Here is a 21,623-nt window from a genome sequence, read left to right on the forward strand (position 1 = left end):
ATATGTTCGTAATCGACTGAAACTGTATACACTTTCTACACAACTTGTATGTGATATTACGTTTGTGGGAGTGGGGTGTACATAAACACGACTTTATATTTGTGTTAGATCGTCCGTATTCTTTCACATCCTCCATTTTCGTTCGATAGTATACGTGGGGCTTTCATTACTTCACACGACTTGTTGGATAGTAAATGTGGGCTATTATATAGTATAGTGTTTTTTGTTAGATAATAGATAAATAAGTATTGGTCACTACACACGGCGTGTTGGATAGTATTTGCGGGATAATGGATTGTAAATATGGGTTGTTGGGTATTATATAAATATATAATGGATGGTAGATAATTAAGTGGTGGATAGTAGCTCAGTAAGCATTGGATAGTAGACACCTATTTAACATTACATTTTTCATCTCACCCTCTACAGACCCACACACACACTTTTTAATGTATATATATTATCTTCAATTACCGTTTGGCTCTGAAGTGCCATACAGTATAAATCTACAGCGTTAAGTTAATTCTCCTTTGACTCTAAAGTACAACATATTACTTCTGATCTACTTCACAGCTATATCATTCAGAAATAAGGCACTAATAAAATATGACACGGGAGAATAACCCATTTTCTTGGTAGTATCTTTTTCTTATTGCAAGTCCAACTGTTCTTCAATTTATCTCAACTTCTTTTCCTAGCGTTCTAAAAATTTATGTGAAAACGAGATGGCGAACAAGATAATCGGATCTTGTGGTATAACGGTGATGAACAAGCGATGAAAATACATTTTCGCATTCAACCCAATGTAACATGTACGCGTTGATTTAAAAAAGAAATGTTCATGATTGTTTACATCGATGAGAAAGTAGGAGTTTGCCAAACAGAACAGAAAAGAGAATGTATCTGAATTTCTCCGCGAAAGGAGCATGTTACACGGAATAATTTTAAAAAGCAAACGAATTAATTTCATCAAAGTCTACAGGTTTCGATGTCTATATTGAAATAAAAAGAATACTGCCACTTTTGCAACACCGTGTTTTGTATCCGCATGTGTAAAAAATAAAAAAATAAAAACGGATTCAGACTGGAAAGACAGTCATGGAGATTACATCAGTAGCATAATACAGATTAGCACTGACTTGTTAGAAATCTTGAAGACCTTTTTGAAACTGTATTCAGAATTGTGAATTCAGTGTGTGTAAGAAAGCCAAAGATCATTAATTGGAAAGGAAAATATATAATACTTGGATGAAAATGCTTTTTGTCGGTGTTCATTGTGTGTATAACAGATTAAAAGTTTTATTTTGTTGTGCTGTGGTGGTGGACGTGTAAGTTGAATAGTTGTTGGTAATTGTTCTGTTTAGTTTTGTTATGTGTGTGTATGTAGTCTTTGACTAGCTTGTGCAACACCAAACAAACTATGATAGTACCCCTCTCCCGGCAATAGGTACATTGTTATGAACTATCGTGCTGCTCCAATAAACAGGAAACACAATCAACAGCGACAGAAATGACATGGCTAACAAGGAAGTATCATTTGAGTCGTCGGAGCTTCTAAACTATGTGTTTGTACAACAAGCTTTTATAAAGACAGCTAAAGAACTGCATACATATGTGGTCAAGAAACTAAAAGCAATTCACGAGGATGTCTATAGCACGTGTTCAAAATACAAACCATGCGAACAGTACTGCAGTGAAACTTTGCAAGACTCACACAAGTAAGAGTTTTTATTAATTAGCAAGCGTTTCGCTTGCTTTCCCACTCGAAACTGCCAATGTCGCCTAATCACTGAATCTATAACAAATACTCATATCTTGTGCAAAGAGAAGACAGGGGGCGGGAGGAAGGGGGTAGGCGGGAGCAGAGGTACATAAAATATCCAATCGGCAGCTTAACCAAGGTCATCGTCGCAATTCAAAGGAGACATTCCGCTAAACCACTTCACCGTGTAGGCCTATTCTACGCGTCGGGTAATTCTGCAACAAGATACATCATTTATGTAAACATTGGATCACGTGTTGTTTTTGGTCAAAAATCCAATTTTTTATGATAAGGAAAGATCGTCCTTTAATTAAGGAAAGTGTTATTCATAAAGTGTACAAAAATATTCCACATTCCTATTCTAAATACATATGAAAATGTGATTTCTAAATGTCAACATGAAGACTTACTCCATGATGTTCTTGAACTTGTAACCCAGAAAAATGTATATAATATTTCTCCTTCAGAATCATACAGATAAATACAATTTTTAACTTAGAATAATACTGCATCTTAATCCAAGTTTCTAATTCTGCAGGAAGTTGTTCTACACCCATTTTATTGTATGCTCTCAAACTTGTCAACTTACCGCTCGAACGAATTCTCAAGAATATCCGGGTCATATAGTTATTTTGAAATTCTTTACTAATTTTATTTCCACGTTTTAAACATATTAGATCCTACTCATTGTTGTTTCTCTTCAACATATATATATATATATATATATATATATATATATATATATATATATATATATATATATATATATATATATATATATATATATATATATATATATATATATATATATATATATATATATATAATCTACTTGTTGCTTGAAGAAAGAAAAAGAACTTGTTCAAACTATTGTTAAGTTGGGCCGATTTGTCTTTCGAGTTGTGCCTAATTGTCTTTCAAGTTGGGACGAATTGACTTCATTTCGGCCCAATTCGGGCCGAATTGTCTTTGGGACGAACTGACTATAATCTGACTTAAAAGGTAAAACTCTCCCATCCCTCATTCGATCCCACAGCTTCAGTCCACTTTTTGTCTGGTAAAGAGGGTCATTCGGAAAAAGAAAGAACCCTTTTGTCCCATCATCACTCTTTTTGTTACATCCATATGCAACACAGTGCACCATATTTACTTTACAAAGGCACGATCGTAAGATATATCACATAGACATTTACGTGGGGAAGTCAAACATTGGAATGGCTAGGTTGAACAGAAGAGATAAATGTACGTCATATCCATTTTTGGCACGCGGAAACTATCGATTAATTACGGAGATTGCAGAATAATATTTGTCATTTAAAAAAGCGGATTATTTAGTCTAATTAAACGTTTCTGTGGTGTGCATACATAACAAATGCGTTTTGTTTATGATTATAATAATATCACACGTTTGTACAATATAGGGGGCAAGTGACCTTTAAGTTCCATGCTGGCTAAAGGGCTACGTACGGTTTATAACAGTTGACTAAAGTTTTGGTCGGCTAGTCGCTTCAAAAAGATTTACGCTCTTTGTGTCGCTAAGAAAGCCATATTTATTGGCTCACAGTTACTGGTGAAAAGATTTGGGCCCAAGTCTCGCTGAACATCAAACGAGTCGTACCAGCCAATCAGAATTAGAAGAATTTAAAAGTCTACCAGTAGGATGAGCTAATCTTCCAGACAGACAAGGGGACAATGAAATATCTAACCATACCTGGGTAAAATTAATCAGTGGTTTCCTGACCATTGAGAAGGGCGGAGTGTAATTGAAGTGCACGCGCAATACAGAGTCTCTCCCCAAAAGGGGATCAAGATAAAGTAGATCCAACAAGAATGGCTCTTTCCCTGACAAGGGGAGAACAACAAAAAACAACTATCACTCTAGAACAATATAGGACCAAGGAGGCATTATAAAATACAAAATTTAAAGTGTCTTCTGTCTCTGGGGTGCTGGCATCGTGTGCTGTGGCTGTACAGGCCTATGCGCGAGTGACAGTCCATATTGCAGTTGATGCAGACATACTGGGAAGTCTGAGTTACTGCGGTTGCTGCCGCGCTTTTCTTTCTCTCACGATTCTCTGCCGCCAACTGGCCTCTCCTCACATAGGCGACTGCCATGCAATTGCTTAACGGCAGTCTCCAGGTACCTTGGTCCTCGGCCAGCGCTTCCCAGCCGTTGGGTGAAATGTCACATGCTTTCATGTCCCTCTTGCACATATCCTTTAAACGGAGTGAGTGGCGGCCAACTCTTCTGGTGCCAGTGGCCAGCTGTCCATATAGGATGTCCTTTGGCAGCCTCCCATCCTCCATGCGTCGGAAGTGTCCCAGCCATCGAAGGCGGCGTTTGCTCAGCAGGGAGTACATGCTGAGGGTACTTGCACGCTGAAGGATCTAGCTGTGTGGGAATCGGTCTTGCCAGTTGATTTTCAGGATGCGTTTTAGGTACCGTATATGGAAGGAGTTGAGCCGGCACTCTTGCCTTATGTAGGTACTCCAGGTCTCACTTCCATACACAAGGGTGCTAAGAACGCAGGCCTGGTAGACCTGAATCTTGGTGTGCTCTGTCAGCGCGTTGTTTTCCCACACCCTCTTCGTTAGTCGTGCCATGATGGTGTTTGCCTTTCCGAGCCTTCTGTCCAGCTCCACATCAAGCGAGAGAGTGTTGCTAATGGTTGACCCCAGGTACGTAAAGTTATTGACTACTTCCAGGGTCAAAAATCAATTTTGATGGAAGGGAAAATGGTGGTATCTTGAACGCTCACGTTTGTCTTTTCTTGGCTAATGGTGAACCCAAACTGCTTGCAGGCATCAGCGAAACGGTCTCCCAGTCGCTGGAGGGCATCCTCTTTGTGGGTCACAGAATCGCGTCATCTGCAAAAAACATCTCCCTGATGAGCACCGACCTCAATTTGGTCTTCGAGCGCAGTCGTGCCAGGTTGAACAGCCTCCCGTCGGACCTGGTGTGTAGATATATGCCATCAGTGGACGAGTCAAAGGCGTGGGACAGGAGCAGGGAGAAGAAGATCCCGAAAAGGGTTGGCGAAAGCACGCAGCCCTGCTTGACACCGCTGTTGCTTGGGAAGGAAGCTGAGGAGGATCCATCATACAGGACTGTTCCTTTCATATCGGCATGGAAAGAGATTTCTTTCTGCTCTTCTCTTGGATTTGTCGTAGGGAGAATATCATGTCTGTCGTCGACCTGTCTGCTCTGAAGCCGCACTGAGATTCCGGGTACTCACGGTCCGTCAGCAGCCCAGGAGCGAGATCCCTCTGTAATTGTTACAGTCACTGCGGTCGCCCTTGTTTTTGTAAAGGTCACAATTGTGGTGTCGCGCATGTCTTGGGGCACTGCTCCTTCCTCGCAGCAGAGGAAAAGTAGCTCATGGAGCGGCTGAAGCATTGTTGGTTTCTCACATTTGATAGCTTGGTGCGGGATGCTGTCACTACCTGGTGCTTTGTCGTTTGGGAGGGAGTCTATTGCTTTGCTGAGCTCCTCTAAGGTGGGCACTTTATCGAGCTCCTTCATGGTGGGCAGTTTCTTTATGCTGCTAATGGTCGTATTGGTGAGTGACGTTTCTCGGGAGTATAGCTCTGAGTAGTGCTCCACCCATCTGGCCATCTGTTTCTTACGGTCAGCGATCTTCTCTCCCGTCAGAGATATCAGCGGGGCGACCCCTTTTACTGTAGGGCCTAGAGCCTTCTTGATGCCACTGTACGAACCTTGGATGTGTCCGGACTCGGCATTGCGCTGGATTCCTTCACACAGTTGTTGCCAGTACTCGTTCGCGCACTCTCTGGCGATGCGTTGGGTGTTGCTTCGGGTACCTCTGAAAGCATCAAGTGTCCGTTCATTAGGGCATTTTTTGTAAGCTATGAAGGCTTTTTGTTTGTCCTCCATTATTGGTTCCATCCTTGATAGGTGTGCGTTGAACCAGTCCTGGCTTCGCTGTTTCTTCTTGCCAAACGTGGACATAGCTGTGCTGTAGATGGCACCCTTCATGGCGTTCCACTTGGCTGTCTCCTCGTGCTCTGGCAGGTCATGGAGAGCCTGGCCAAAGGCGGACGCATACTCCTTCACCTTGGAGGGGACCGACATCTGCGCAGTGTTTATGCGAGGGAGTCCTTTTATTTTTGAGCGGTGTAGTGTGTGTGGCTGTAGGCGCACCCTGCTCCTAACGAGGGTGTGGTCGGAGTCGCAGTCTGCACTGTGGTAGGTTCTGATGGAGAGGACGCTGTTAAGGGCAGAGCGCCTTGTGATGACCATGTCGAGCTGGTGTCAGCGATGAGATGAATCCTGGGCTGACCAGACGTCAGGATTCCCCTCTCGTCCTTGCTGATGGGGTCCAAAGGAATGCTGAGCATGACATTAGGCACCAGTTCGGATGCAGGAGCTGCCGGAAGGACGTCGTAGTTGACACCCAGCTGCCTTAGGGGCTCCACTCCAGATTTTCTGTCTGGGTTTACTCCCGTAGCCTTTCCTTCTCCCGAAGATATCCACAAGGCACCAGAGCCATCATCCAGTGGATGGGACTTGGTGGGTTTGGAATCAGAGTTTCCTTCTCCTTGATGAACTGCCTGAAAAGGCTAACGAGCTCCGTCTGCTAGGGTTAAATATAACCAGGAATGAACTATGAACATTAACAACCTAAAATGAACAATAAATGGAGGGATTAAACCTCAAAATCAATGCCGTTAATATTAACGGTATCAACGAGAAAACAAACGAACTAATACGTCCATCCCAAAATTACGATATCATACTTGTACAAGAAACCCGCAATACGTCTAAAGCAACAGTACAAAAACTAGAAGAGAAGTTAAACGCTTTAGTTTTTGTAAATGAGCATAGTTCAGAGATTAAATCTGGGGTAGTTTCAATAATTAGACGAAATGCCAAGGGATTAGACCAAGAAATAGAACCAACGCCTTCTGAACTAAAAGTTCGTTATTTACATGTAAAAATACAAATTTGGAACATAATAAATGTCTATGTTCCAAAAAGTATGAATATAAAAAACTAGTTCTATAACTTTCTTAACTTTACATATACAAAAGTACGTACTATAAAACTGCCTTATAGGCGGAGACTTTAATTGGGTTGACACCGATCTGGACAGAAATGGAGGAATGCCATATGCAGATTCGGCTACAACCCCATATATTAAAACCTATAAATATACAAATAATTTATTGCGTATATTTAGAGTTTTATATATATACAAAATTGAATGCACACATATGTATTCGCAAACAAAAGGGAGTAGGATCGATACATTTTATATATCAGAAATGTGTTGGGCAAATGTCGATACATTTGCAATTCTGTCTGAGCACATCTCTGATCATAAACCAGTTGAAATCAATCTACGTGCTAAAATCCTGAATAAATGGGGTCAAGGTATATGGAAGCTGAACGGTGCAAACCTGCGCGATAGTGATTATATGAGCTCCGTTCAACACTACCTAAATGAATTTACACAAAACGAGCAACCAGACATTCTTCGTGACAGGGAAAAACTAAAAGATTTAATCAAAAATATGTCGAAAGACTATAGTACAATTAATACAATACACAGGGAATGGATTCTTAATAAATACAAGGAAGTACAGAAAAAAGAGGTCAAAACTAAAGAGGATAAAAACAAAGAAGAAGAATATGACAAAATACAAAGAAACATAAGAGAAGAAACTAGAGCTGGAGAATTTAGTGACATATATACAGAAGGAAGAGGTATTTGTAGAAGGCTTGAATTAGAAAAGGGAAGAACATAAAGATGGACAAACTCAAAATAAACAATAAAATTGTATTTAATAAAAAAGAAATACTAAATGAAGGACAAAACTACTACAGAAAATTGTATACCTCTCAACAAATTGATCTTAATATAATGGATCATTACATCAACAATACAATGTTAAATAGAATAACAGATGAAGTAAGAATAATGTGTGACAGATTCTTCACTGTAGATGAAGTCCGTGACGCAAAAAATCCCTTAACAAAATGTAAAGCGCCGGGATCTGATGGTCCTACATCCGATTTTTACATGACGTTCCAGGAACAAGTCCAATAGTGGAACTTTTGTATAATAATATTTACTTTAAAAGAGAAATGACCAACTCTACGAAAAAGGTGATTATTACCCTTATTTATAAAGGGAAAGGCGAGAGCGAGACCATTGGAAACTGGCGCCCTATCACCCTACTTAACACATAATACAAATTATTGAGTAAGATTTTAACACAAAATTAACTTCATGTATAAAAATATTAGTAGACCCAAACCAAAGTTGTGGTGGTCTAGGAAGAAATATTTTAAATAACACTCTCTCCATTGGCTCCATCATTGATTTGCTGAAGCAGAGGGATGACAGGTGAGCCATGCTGTTCTTCGAACAGGAGAAAGCCTTTGATCGAATAGAGCATGGTTTTATTTTTTTAGTTTTAACTAAATGTGGATTTTGCGATAACTGTATCGGCTGGATCCAAGCCATGTACAATCGAATTTCATCTAAAGTAGTAGTTAATGGGGCATTGACGGGAGACATACCAGTAGAAAGATCAGTGAGGCAGGGATGCCCCCTGTCCATGTTCCTATATGTACTGGCAATTTAAGCATTAAATAAAAACATATCAACAAATAAAAATATAGAAGGTATAAGAATTTCCAACATGGAGAGAGAATTTACAACCCTTCTTCATGCGGATGATTGTACAAATTTCATTCGAAATGGATACTCTTTTAATCACCTAAATAAGGAATATTCTGATTTTGGTAGAGCCTTAGGCTCTGACTTAATCATAATAAAACATAAATATTGTTAATTGGGAATTGGCAATCATCCTGGATAGCACCCACACCTAATTAAAGAGCATGTTAAGGCACTAGGAGTCTTCTATGGGACGGACGCCATAGACCTTAACTTTAAACATATTTTAAATAAAGTGGAAGATAACATTGAAAAATGGTTGTACGTTCCATTGAATATAATGGAACGAATACAAGTCTCAAAGACCTACATATATAGTCAGATACAGAAGTGACTGATAGTATGTTAAATGTTATAGAAGACAAAATCATCCACTCCATATGGACTAGAAATATGTACTACCTTCAAAAAAATTCCTCTACAAAGCTAAAAACGAGGGAGGATTTGGTCTCCCCCATTTAGGCAATAAATAGAAAGCAAATATCATTAATATAAAAAGACTATTACTAATATCCATGGGAAGCAATATATGTATATTTCTATGGATATCTATGCAAACAGTATGATCACATTTATAAGAATAACAAATTTACTAAGTGTCTGGTAGCTCCCCGCAAATGTAAACGGGTGAGTGAAATGATATATAAGTGCAGCGATTTAAAAGAATATTGGGGAAAAGACCAATATTATAAAACCTATAAAAAACTTAATGAACATTTGCTGAAACATATAAAAATGCCAGTAGAAATAAGGAATCCAATGTTAAATTGGAAGAAAATATGGAAGAAATGGGAGAAAATTAAATCTCCTTCTAACCAAACAATTATGTTTTTATTTTTGCATGACGCATGGATGACCGGAGAGGAAGCTTTTCATAGACATATTATACACCTAATCCCTCCGTTTCATCTCTGCGGTCAAAATTTAGATTAAAAGACACCTAATCTTGCATTGCACACAAACGGCGTTTGCTAGAAATAAAAGAAAAGATGCCTTAATTCAAAAACAAGGATTAGCGGAATATAACAACTTTCTATATACGAATGAAATTAACGATGATGAGCTGTATGAAGACTTGAAAGATTTTATAATCAACATTACGCTGGTCAAAGCAGGCATTGTCTTCAGCGCTCATTTGTTTATTCCGCTTAGTCATGACAAGGACGGATTCAAACCTACTACTACGTGGATTCACTGTGGCATTCTCTAGATCCTGAAACGCTAAGACAGCGGCGTCAGCAACGATGAATTTAGCAGAGGAATCGAAAAGATTCTTGAAAGTCTGGAAAGATACACCAATGCAGGATCAGCTGCTTAACCGGCACAGCAAGTACGCGCATAAAAATATCCATGCAGACGTTGCATGCATGTATTTAACACTCAAGAACTGCTCGTTAGTCACGACTTTTACTAGGGCGGTTTCAGTGAAAAACTACAGCGCACAATCGTTCCCGAGTCTGGTAAAAAACATTGTCAAATTTACTGCAGTGCAACGAGATATGAAAATGCCTTAATGTTGCAGTAGAAGGCTCAGTTGTTACAGATGCGAATGCGTCTGGTTCTTCTTTCGTACACGCTGCCAAGAAAGACACAAATGCGCCTGATATCGACCAGACAGTACAAGTCGCTGAACAAATTCCATGTGGGTTTTGTTATGTTGTGTTTCGATGTGATGGTAAAACAGAGCCTCCAGTCAGTTATCGTGCTGAGGGTTCTCTAGACACAGCAGAGGAGTTCCTTCTCGCGAACGAAGCCACAGAGAAATGGATTCGACAGCAATTCGATTCGCCACAACGCCTTATTATGACTGGTAATAACATTAGTGCGTTTACTGCAGCCACACACCACAGGAATTGTGAAAAAGCTTTCACTTCCCAAAAACAAAGCCCGTCCTGTGATGAAGGTCAAAGTCGTCGTTCCAAAGTTCTGATCACTGGAACATCACTGGAGCGTACAGAGGTGCCGCATACAACGCGCGTAATCTGTAGCTGAGAATATATCACAGCAAAACCAGAATCCCCGTAGTGCTTTATAATCTGCGTGGGTACGACGGCCACTTGATCATACAAGCAATAGCCACGGCATCTGACTCACCGATTAGCGTGATATGATACCGAACAACATGGAAAAATAGATGAATATTTCGACTTGGACAATTGAAGTTCATCGATTCAATCCATTTTAGGAACTTGTCCCTGGAGAAGTTAGCGAGCAATCTGACGGTGTAGAACGTCAAAGTCACTCGTCGATACTGTTCCACCAATACGGACATGATCGTGAGAAAAAGGACGTATTTGTGCGAGTACATGAACGACTGAAGTATATTTGCCGAAACTCAGATGACACCAATCGATGCATTCTATTCATCGTTGGCCCGTAAAGCAATTTATGCCGCCGAATACGAACTTGCGAAGAACGTTTGGTCTGCGTTCCAGAGCCAAAACCTTGGTGACTATCACGATCTGTATCTGCATACGGACGAGTTGTAGCTAGCCGACGTGTTTGAGGAATTTCGTGACGCCATGATGCACGTATACAAGCTCGATCCCGCCCATTACTTTTGCGCAGCGTGTACAGGCTGGGATGCACTGCTGTCAAATATCAACATCAAGCTGTAATTGCTCAGAGACATTGACCAGCATCTGTTTATCGAGCTTCGTGGTGGAATATCTATGTCCAGTCACAGATACGCTTGTGCGAACAACCCCAAAGTATCCGGGTATAACCCCGCTGAACCCAATCGTTACATCATGTGTCTCGATACCAATAATTTTTATTATCGGACCATGATGCAACCGTTGACAGTAGGTGGATTACATTGGATCGATCCTGGGCACATTGATCTTTCCAAGGATCTGCATGATCACAACATCCACAGTGACACGGATGCTTCTTTGAAGTCGACCTAGAATATCCTAAGCATTTGCACGTGGACCACAACGATTATCCGCTGACCCCAAAAGCTCTGTCGATGCCCGAATCGTGGTTGTCTCGTATCTCTGCTCGATCGTGACCGAGTCCGTCAGCAAGTACACCAAATGTTCCACATTCGTTCCGAGTCTCAGGACCAAACATAACCATGTACGAAATATGCAGTTGCACTTGGGACTGGGATTGCGTGTCACCAAGATCCATCAAATGCTTAAATTCCGTGTTTGGGAAAACCATGTAAAATCTGTGTCAAAGAATCTGCGTAGAGGATAGACTTCGAAGGCTCATTGCGGTCCCAGCTTTCGAGTCCAGAATAATCTTTGATGGAGGACTTCTTGCCGTTCACAGTAAAATAAATCAAAACTCACACTGACGAAACCAATCTATGTGGGATCATTCGTGCTGGACTTGTCGAAGCTGCTCATATATGAGTTTAACTTTGATAAGATTAAACCGTTTTATCAGGATCGGGTGAAGATGGTGTACACCGACACTGACTAGTTGCTGCTGTATATCGCCACCGACGATGTGTACGCGGACATGGCACAGCCAAGTTTGACCAAAGAATTTGATATCAGCGAGTATCCGAAAGAACATCCGCTGTACTCCAACAAAAACGAAAAGATGGTTGGCAAGTTTAAAGACGAATGCTAGGGCAAACCGATCGAAGCGTATGTGGGACTAAAGCAGAAATATACCCAATTTTGATTGGACCTAAAAACACCATAAAGACCAAAGGTGTTTCACGAGTGATTGTACAGAAAGATCTCAAACACAAACTGCACCTGGAAAGTCATCTAGACCTCTTGCGTTCGCACACACAGCAATATGATCCGATCGAAGAACCATCGCATATGTGTATACCGGTGCACAAGGCAAGTTTGTTCCTGATGGATACCAAATGATGGATACCAAACGATGGATACTCTCCGATGGCATCACTACTCACGTGTTTGGCAATCGCATTATTGCAACCGATACTGGTTAATGATGTGGCAACATAAATCCTGGTGTCATTTTTCTCGCACAAATCCTTGGCTAAGAGGACGAGGCCTACCGGGCGATGATGACCCCAATCGGTAAAGAGCTAGTTGACTGGGAGTATCATTCCGTTCCACCTCGACAGACCATACGGGATCAGTGGCAGGACGTTGTTATCCACGTTCCAACTTTCCAGGTGCATACAAATACCGAACAAACTTGTCTCCGAGCGGTTGTAATGGTGCCGGCTGTAAAAGCGCTTTCTGAGTAACCGTGACGGTCTTTTGTCGAATCACATTGGCTGGTTGTAATCTCGTCGTGCGTATAACTTCATTGTTTAAAGCTTCCATGACTCATGGAAGTCGTGCTACCCATTCCTGGGACCGTTCTGACTTCATACGTATTTCCTGTGTGTACTGATGGCCATATAACCGTATCGCAAGTGTACGGTTTAATCGTTCCGCTATAGCTTGATCATGATGCATACTGACATGCCCGACACGTACTCGCACACCGTATTTGGTTAAAAATTTAACCACAGATCACAGAAATTCTTTACCAGGATCCACTTGTAACAAACGTGGCCATGTGAGTGCTTGAGTTCATTTGCGACATTGACACAATGTTTGTACCTCAACGGCTTCGCATCTTTGTATATGCTGAACACATCGAAAATTATCTTGTGGAAGAAGTAACAAATTAGTTTGATTGACTTCAATCGGTGCTTGGACATCAAATCAGCAGAGCGAAATCTTTTATGGTACGGGTAAATAAATTTGCCACATGGCTTGTTTGGCCAACCACGCTCGAGCAATTCCATGAATGACCTTGTCTGCAGTAGCTAACTGCTCCACAGCGGTTTCACCTCACCAGTACCCACGGGTACTGTATTATATTTTGGATAATGTGTGTCTCTTTGTGTCCATTGTTTATACCGGTTTACTTTTGTATGCCTCGGAGTAGATTCTGTCTACCACTCAATACAATCTTGGTTTTCATGCCGCCATTGACGACCATACGTGCATTTCGTTCTCCCAATGTTGGTTTAATTGCATTCAAGTCATGGATGAGATCCACGTCGGCGCGCTGACTCCCACGGAAATCATTGGATGCTTTTTAAGGAAGGTCATATTGGTAACACGCCGAATCCACGCGATTGATAGGTGCTTCGCCGGACTTTGGCTGATTATTGTGAGAATCGAGTCGCATATGAAGAGGCGTACCATATCCACAGTAATTATATCTATAAATCTTTTTTTCGCCCGGATATTTTCTTCATTTTGCTTCTGGTAACATTGCTCATGCAGCCACGATATCAGCCCCGCCAGTGACCTTTTCTAAACTGGACCCTACAAACGTGAATTTCTTTGCTCCACTCCATATCGAACATACGTCCCGGTAACAGCTGTTAATCCATCATGTGTCTGAACTTGAGTTGGATTCTGGTACGTGTTTTCCCGTGACATCGCAATATGAAGACATGATTGCATTATAACGACCGTCAATTTTTTTATGACATCACGCACAAGACAATTCGAATATGCTTTCAGCGTCATCGATTGCTCGGCACAAGAAAGGCCTAAACCACCAAGAATGGCGATGAAACCGTGTCTCCAAACTCAGCTCGGGCACTCATAAATTATCCCTGCTGGATCTGGTAAAACACAAATGTTGTTGAACTTGGTTTACGATGGTTAACCTGAGACAGTTTGTACGTGATTGCACCGGTGGCTGATGATCAACCGTGTTATAATGTGCACAAAGATGTTCAAACTGCGTTAGGAAACAAAAATAATGCTTCCACCTATTTCTTTTCTATCTTTTACGACGCCCATGCCATTGACGATTTGGATGCTAATAAAAACAATCTGGCGGTGTACGACCAGGTGATGCTCAAGAATTAAGTCAATTCCACAAACATATTTTCTTGAGGCCCATGCAAAACGGGGACGTGATTTATTTGACACAGCGCTTGTTCCCAAAGTGAACCGTGACAACTGTAACATGTGATAATATTTCGTGGTTTTGACGGGCATGCTTTTGGAAACATTAATTGGACTTGTTGTGCCGCCGACCACAATGGGATGAATTTCGTGACATGTTCGCTTGAATCACGATTTATTGGCTGGTGGGCCACGCTATAAATTTGTCGTTTCCTGTAAAACATTTGTGGAAGCTGAGGGAAGACTGGTGAGCGAGAACATTGGTAATTATGATGCCAATCCCCAGGTGGGAATTGTTAACAATGGCATCATGGCCTAGTTGAACAGTAGATGTCATTCCATCGATGGAAATGAAACCATTGAAGTGGCCACTATGATTTTCAGACTCGCCTGATATAATTACACTAGAACCGCTGGTCCAACCATGATATTTGTCAAAGATGTAGGTCAGGGGTGCACAACTCAGGCCGGATCTGGGCCGCGAACGTGTTCTGTCCGGCCCTCAGGACAAATTAAAACAACACAGAAATCTGGTCCGTGAACAGTAATTATATTAAAGAAATTAGTGTTTGTGGCCCTCGAGTGGTCTTAGAAAAAGCAATCTAAAATGGTTGTGCACCCGTGATGTTGCTGATCGTGCAGATCATAGACCAATTATAATCAGATGGCCTCAAACTGCTGATCGTGGTGCTGTTGCAGCTAAAGAAAATTTAGCGTTTCCTAATCCTGAGTTTAAACTTGGATATACACAGCGTCAATAACAATTCACTGGCGCTTCATTGAGATGTTCGAGCGCCATTTCCCTCTGTCATATCTTTGGGTTTTGCACACATGTTCGCAAGGTGATATTTGGAGGTAAACACACGGTCACCATGTTTCTTAAAAACAATTCCAACGATGCCATTTGGCGCGGTGCATGTACTCCCGCCGATACAGTTGTGTTTGATGCACTGACTTAGTGAATGTCCGTGTTATCCCCTTCACTGAGCTCAGAATCACGCTTGTTATCGTTTATGCAATGGGGAACATCATCAACACAGTCGTTTCACGCACATACCATAGAGAAACAACCGCCCACTGGTATTGTTGGGCAGCTTACTTGGCAAATAAGTACCCAGCATGCTCTTACTGTAAGAAAACATGTGTTCTTTACGTTTCAACACCAACGCTTAAAAATTACCAGGGACAGAGTAAAACGATATTTGACAATTTAGAAGTGACTTGGGTCTCTGTGGTTAAACGGTAACAAGTAACCTGTGGAAGAAATTTGTCTTGACTACACAGAAGCCAATCACATTTCACGGGCATATCACAATCTTTGGTCGTACATGGACGGGCACTAAAACGTTGGCACGGGCCTGCAATTTTCCCAGCAAGACTTTTGTACGTCGTAGCAGATTTATTGCTTTTCATTGGAGCATCATGAGTTTTTCAGGCAGTCCGTCGTCGACATGTATTTTCATGTATGTCGGTGATGCTGGTGGTACTAATTACAAATGCTGTGCTGTGATACTTTCTGACAAGACGCTGTTGTTGGAGGACGGTGGTGACCGATGGTGATCAATGCATCTCTGAAAAATGCGTATAATTTTCTCAAATTCACAAATGAACCTGTTTCATATTTGAATAATAATGTACTACCACGAAGTGAAGGTCGGCTTTACTCAAAGTCATCTGGGAAAAAGTAAACACGTAACCAAAAACAATTTTGGGTTCACACTGAAACTGCCTGCAAGAAAATTTATTGGAAATGTCCCGGTGTAGTTGACCCAAACACAACTATCTCAGCGTAATGCTGCCAAACAAAAAAGTACTTAAGTAACATTCAAATTACCCAAGTCAGAGGTAGCGCAAATGCAAATGACTGTTGAGATATTTCAAATCATTGCAGCGATTATAATATTATTGGCAGCAGCAGCTCCAGCACATTCACAACCTGAAGCGTTAGGGGCTGTCGGAACTGCTTCTGGAATGTGTTGGAAAAGGCTGTTGTCGGTCGCATAAGAAAAGGAAGAGGTCTTTGATTGCAGGCACGAGTCGTCAAATAGCATCGGGCTGAGGTCTTCGATTGCCCGGTCGCAGAAGATCATACGTCAATTGAACAGTCTTAATTTACTAGCGATGGCACAATCGATCAAACATTTTCATGGTGTTTTTATGCAACATGAACTTGTAGAGATGGTCCCACGTACACGCGAAACGGGCATTGTCAGTCTGGATTCATCCACAGGCTCTTGCACTTACTGGGTCACATACGTGGTGACACCTCAACATAGTTTGTATTTTGACTCGTATGGACTTTCAACGCCAGTCGAAGTGGTTAATTATTTATCACGGGGTACTGGTGGAGGTAGATAACAGAGTTGTCTTCCATTGTTTCATTCGATTTGGCCAGTACAAACACGGTTGGATGGCCCATATCCGGTCATCTTGTCATGGAAGCGTTGCGTGCACTGCAGCGCTTACCAACCAGAAAACATTTCTTGATCTCACATTAAAGTACATGTGATATTATTATTGAACCATTACTATCAAGATATGTGGTCATTACTCTGCTCGACGACACGATACTGATGTTGATCTGAGTCGATCTGTCACCAAAGCGGATTTGAGCGAGATTACCAGTTGTGTTGTTGTTGGCGTCGATCCAGGTGAAGTTTTGATTTTTGAGGATAAATCTGTTAAACTGGAAACGTCAAACGTGGACATGCAAAATATCATTGTCAAGTTGAAAGACGAGTTTGTAGTAAAAAAAATCTGATTTAACTCATTGACAAGGGTGGGATTAGACAGCGGGGTGTCGGTTGCGATTACCAAAAGCTATGTTGATATAGTTAATATTGCAGTAAGGCAATACGTAACAGATGAAATCGCTCACATGCCTGAACAGCCATGTGCAGTAGGGTTATGAGTTTTAAAATTACGGAATATTATTTAAAGAAGGAGAAGAACACGCTAGCTCATCCTTGGCAAATTATAGGCTTATTTTCTCCTAATGTTGAAATGGTTTTGATGGAACTAAACGCCACATCTTAAAGGTGCGCAAGTCTGGATGGTACGTTTGTATCATAACCAGATCTAAAGTTAAGTTGGGTCGAAAGGGAATGTTGATACCTGATATATGGGATACTAGTACTGATTTTGTGCCAATAATATCACCAGTTACAAGGCCGGACAGTACTGAAATGGAATTTTACACTGTTACATTACCAATATCGTTGGTCACTGGAGATGAAATTCAGTTTGAAGCACTCATCATTTAGCCTGCCTGGTACTTAAAAGTCTTTGGCGTTAAGATTAGATTTTTACCCTTATGTTTATGTAATGGATTCAGATCGCGGTGATGTGGTTGCGGAATTTATAGAGGCTTTTTGGATCTGCTGGCAGTGGATGTTAACATCGATAACAAATTTGCGTCACTTCTCGAGGAATATCTGAGTTAGAGTGGTATCACCAATCCCGCGTATAAACTGTTATATAAATTTAGTAAGGGTCAAGTAGAAATTATTATTTGAAATCACCCTGATGTGCTACAACTTACACGAGGCCAGCTTGGAATCATCGCACGTATGCGTGGAAACGCCGAAGCGTTGACTTCTTCACCAGATGCAAATGCACTCCGGGATTGTTTTTGCTATGTTGAAATAACATTAACTGACGTCCCCACCCGGTTACGTTCACCATCGAACATTTTAAACCAACATTGATTCAACAGAGAAACGAAAGGTCTCTAGAGTTATTCACTAAAGACACACTTGTACGGGTCACACTTATTGGGCAAAGACGATCGTTTGATGTGAAAGCCTCCGGCGTAATGGTCATGTTTTTGTATGAGAGGGGTGATAAAACGCCAGAACGCACCATCGCCAAAGACTTAAGTATTTCCGAGGTAGAGATTTTTTTATAACTATATAACAATTGTGTTAGTCAAGAGGAATACTTGGCCAGAAGTGCGAGTGCGTATAGCCCCTGTGCGTAATGTTGAGACCGGGCAAGGTCTACCTGTCATGCAATTAAAATATGCGATTGTATTATTGATAGAAGAACTATGATAGACTCTAAACCGTATCGTCCTAAAAATAATCGAAGTGGAACAACAGCTGCGGGATGAAATTTCCAAGAGAACCGCGTTGATCGTAAAATACAAATGCATGTGTCTGCAATGCATGTTTCTGGTCGTAGATGCTGAGGCAGCATCTGTAAGTCTTTGTGTGACTGGAATCACAAAAACATCCACCATTGTACATTCACCAGTCGGTATTGCTGTCGGAGCTATATCGATAGTAACCATTGTTTCTGAGTGGCCCGAGCAAGTTAATTTCGATGTGACTGCAATACCGAGTAATCGTCTATTTAGAACTGCTAGTGGCCACCAAGAGCAGCCTCAATACGATCAGTAAATTTTACTCGGTAGCAGTCGAGTATAAAATAATCAGTGTGGCCAAGTTTGAGATTGTGCAGGCGGAAATGGGAAATCGTAGAGAGTTGCGAACACAAATAGGAAACAACGCTGATTTACAAATGGAAAGTCAAATAAAATTAATCTTCTTGGAGCGTGTATATCTATCGCTAGGATAACACTTTCCAGTCTCTCTGCAGAGATTTTTCTTACCAAAATCGCTGCAGACTAGCAGCAGAATCGTACGAAAGTGCTGATTGGTCTTACTTGGTACCCTATGGAGACACAGACAGCCGTACGAGAATATAACCCTAATGATTCAATTACTCGCGTCACTTGTGTGTGTTTACACTTCCAGCAACCCCTTGGCAAAAACGTAACCAAAATGCTATGGGCCGCGAGGGGGATAGCTTGTCATGGGGGGTTAGAGACGAGAACTGGTATCCGGTTGCCCATACAGTATCTAATGAGGCAAACATGTCACTTCTTTACTACTACTTCTTTCTTCTTTTGCCCCCCCCCCCAAGTAGCCATTATTAAATTTTAGGTTTTGAATTAAAATATTATACAATGTATTTGTGTTAACCTATATTCCCTATAGAGTAATGTGCACTTATAATGAATTGTGAAGTAGTGAATGGGATGGTTCACTGACTCAGTGCTACTTATATAAGGGAATAATAAACCCCCCAAAATAAACACCATTTTATTATTTTCAGCTGGTGTGTTGCATGTCAAGAATGGAAGAAAAACCTAATCAAAATACATTCGACCAAGACGGAGGCCGGTTTGCTGGGATAAAATGAGTTCATGGGAATGGCCAAAAAATTATAGAGAACTTGGAAGAGTTTTTGGCCCGCAGCATGGTGAGTATTGGAAGGAAGAAACATTAAACGATTTGCCAACTTACCTGGAAATAATCAAGAGCTGTAAGGAATTTCGACTACCCGGGAGAGTACTAGAACAGGTCAAAGAAATTAAAGAAGCCAGAAATAAATACACAGGGCATAATCCATCTTTAAAAATATCTGAAAATGTCAAACATCGTGTATTTGACATGCTAAACAAATTTATCTCTGCAGATGAAATCTCTCGAGAAATAAACTCATCGTCATTGTTACTGGTTTTACATGATATTCAGATGGGGAAACCATTTCATTTGAATCCAGAAGATTTCAATCAGGTTAAAACAGTTGAGTGTGAAAAACGTAATACAAAATGTGGCGAGAGTGGCAGTCATCAACTCCAATTAATATCAAATGATTTGGAAACTCAGCAAAATGGCACAACAATTATTAAAAAAGAGGATAAAGGAAGGAGAGATGACAGTTCTTCATACAGAAAAGTTGCACTCGCCGGTATTCTCATCTTTATTTTCTCTGTCTTAATTTTTGCTGGTATGTTTACAAGAACGGGAGAGGATTCTCTCTATGGTAAGTAATTTTATTTGATCGGCTGCATGATGATGAATACACATTATTTAGTTAACTCTATTTACGTCCTGCTAACGGTATAACTACGAGTTTGATCATTTGTCCGAAGAGTACTGAAAAGATATTTTGTCCGCCAAATACCTTAAGCCTCTCTATCCCCATGATAAATAAGATTTTGCAGACAATAACCAACACTGATTGTTTTATACTAAAGAAAATACCAGTCACTGTCTCCAAATAAAAAAAGTTATTCAAAACTGGTCCATGTACATATTTCTACCCTTCATTTAAAAGAGTTGCATTTGTTACTCCAAAAGCATAATTCTAAGTCCATCACTGCAAATTAAGTCCTTTCTCATTTAGATATTCGAGTTAAAAGGATTATGGTCATGTCCGAATAAAATCCCTTATACATTCAGATTCAATAATCTCGAATTTAAATAACAAACTTAGAACACCAGTTACTGAGCCCCACTTTCATGAAAAAAGACCATAACGGAACCACAACGAAGTTATCTCCGAAACACATGAACAGAAAATAAATGTTTAATTCAGGTTTGACGTTTGGTTTATCTCAACACTACGACATACAGTGTAACTTGTCCTGAACTACAACTCTGTTTAACGCTCATATTAACAGAGAATTTAAACAAATGTTGAAAGAGATTTTTTTTAAATGCTACATAGAATACAACTGGTTCCCATACAAGACATTAAAAATGTTTCACACATAAATATCAAAGATTACAATGATGATTCATTGCTTGACATGAAATTCTGTCAAATCAGTTCATGAAAGGCATCACGATCTTTTCGCATTAACAGATCAAAGTGTGTCCGAGTTAATAAAACTGACATGTAGGTTTTACTTTTACATTCAGTTAGGGAAACTGCTGACTGCATGATTGATACTGTTACCTGATGAACTTGCTCTTGAATCTGCCAACAACAGCTATTTAGCATGGTCTCTTGTCACCTTAATATTTTACAAAATGATGACTTGACATACGTCAAAGGAAAAATAAACATATTTTACTGATTATGGATCTGAAGAACATAAAAGAGAACATGCGGGGTTTGAAGAACCCTTACCTGACTATGACTAAAAGGCTTATAAACGCCATTATAATAGCAGAGTTTGTACAATTGAATACCAACTGTACTGTCGCTGACGAAATTTACTCAGTTACGAGAAGTAATAGAATAATGGGATGGGCTTATTTCTTTCTGCAAGTTAGCAACCCTTTAATAGCAGACTAACTAACAAGATATACTTTGACTATAAAATCTTATGTGAAGTGCATTTAACGAGCTGAGGTTCAAAATGGACCAGCTATGATATAGGCTGTTTCCATGGTACATGACATTGTTACAAACTTGTTTGAAAAATTTGTTTTGGGAGAACATGGCTATGAATCAGATGAAAACATAATAAGATTTCAGGAATATATTTCAGATGTATATATA

General features: G+C 40.5%; 1 pseudogene across 1 annotated transcript in view; it reads left to right on the plus strand.

The window, feature by feature from the left end:
• The first annotated feature begins 1,552 nt into the window (after positions 1-1,552).
• Positions 1,553-21,623, plus strand: part of LOC149789443 (uncharacterized) — a 106,272-nt pseudogene continuing 86,201 nt past the window's right edge. Inside the window, exons 1-2 of the transcript XR_016424060.1 lie at positions 1,553-1,718; positions 19,443-20,156. The product of XR_016424060.1 is annotated as an uncharacterized LOC149789443 (transcript). The remainder of the gene's footprint in view (positions 1,719-19,442; positions 20,157-21,623) is intronic.

The sequence above is a fragment of the Sinohyriopsis cumingii genome, chromosome 11, assembly GCF_028554795.1.
Source record: "Sinohyriopsis cumingii isolate HCF-2022 chromosome 11, ASM2855479v2, whole genome shotgun sequence".
Classification (NCBI taxonomy): Eukaryota; Metazoa; Mollusca; class Bivalvia; order Unionida; family Unionidae; genus Sinohyriopsis; species Sinohyriopsis cumingii.